The sequence below is a fragment of the Triplophysa rosa genome, linkage group LG17 (genome assembly GCF_024868665.1).
Source record: "Triplophysa rosa linkage group LG17, Trosa_1v2, whole genome shotgun sequence".
Classification (NCBI taxonomy): domain Eukaryota; kingdom Metazoa; phylum Chordata; class Actinopteri; order Cypriniformes; family Nemacheilidae; genus Triplophysa; species Triplophysa rosa.
The window spans coordinates 3,613,046-3,614,542 of record NC_079906.1 but is presented as its reverse complement, the minus strand read 5'-3'; positions in this window follow the sequence as shown (position 1 = coordinate 3,614,542).

The window sequence follows — 1,497 nt, the reverse complement described above, 5'->3', positions numbered from 1 at the left end:
CAGGAAGTGCAGGAATTCTTGACCCTCTGGATGCGAGCTATGGACGGGGCCTACGCCAAAGAACTATATATTTTACCATATTCGCACCTTGTTGCTGATCAGTTGTCTAATAAATTTTCATTGTCAAGTTTTCTTGCCTCCCGAGTCTTTCTGGTAGAACTAAGATAAATCCCTGTCAGAAACATAGCCGTGTGGGCAGCACATCAACATCGAAGCACAGCAACACTTCAGACAGCATGAGTTCGAATCCCAGCTAAAAGTATTTTCCTCTTCCCTTCCTGTCTCTCATCCTACGGTCATGTCCAATGAATGTGAAAAACAATATCATCATCATTAGGGCTGAAACGATTCCTCGAGTAATTAGAATACAAAAAATCATCGAGGCAATTTTTGTTGCCTCTAAGCCTCGTTTAATCCATTTAACTACAGTACACACGGAGCACTGCGTTTCCCCACGGACCGTTATTACTAACGCACAATGTTAGTTTGTGTTACAGGGCTCTCAAGTCTCACGCATTCACCGTGTGACACATGCATTTTAGTCTGTTCACACGCTCACACATATTTCTCATTCTGATAAATAACTGATAGCTTATTGAAATGGTGAACTGCTATTTTACTTAGTTTTAGTCTATTTTGCAAGTGAAACTTGTTTTCTGGCTGCATTGAGTCAATAAAACTAGATACGGACTAGTGGATCCCGAATCCTGTTATTTACACATGTCATCTGGCTGTTCTGTGTGTCTGAGTGAATGAACTGCACAGTTTAACGTGCTACACGCGTGATGCTCATGAATTTGTCTGCGTCTGCGCTTTATGAGGACATGAACACATGAACTTCATCTCCAGAGTTGCTCTGAGAGTTTATTTCAGAACATTTTACTGAGTGAAGCTAACACACTAAAAAATAAGCATCTTCCGACGACCTGCCAAAATAAAAGTCTGGTTAACTCTGTATTTTTATGTGGACAAGTATATTACTATTTAATAGTAAAACAGAAACTAAAACTAATTTAGATAAACTAAATGCACAATGCATAAGCTGAAGTTAGTTGTTTACCTTTGAAATTATTCTTTCTATTTTTATTAATGTTTCTTATTTATATGTGGATTTTTTATATATCCATATTTATGTGGAAACACTGGTATCATTGCCTTTTTTAATTGTTTCGTAGTTGTCATGTATGTGTTGCTGTTAGTATCTGTAGTGTATATGTATTTATTGGACCATGAGTCTGGAAATAAAGTTGATGATTATACATTTGTATTAGGCCTATATTGCATTTTGAATGTAATATGGCAATGGAATGTACTAAATGGGTTTAGTTTTCACAGATATTAATGTATGCAATTTCAGCAATAAATATGTTAATTGTTCTAAAAAGGAAATAAATTAGTTGTTCATTTTAAGAGACTCGTCTTATTTTCTCTTGTATATTTAGTATTGCTCTTTAATAAAGAAAAAGTACTTATTATCCAAATACCCGATTAATCGAT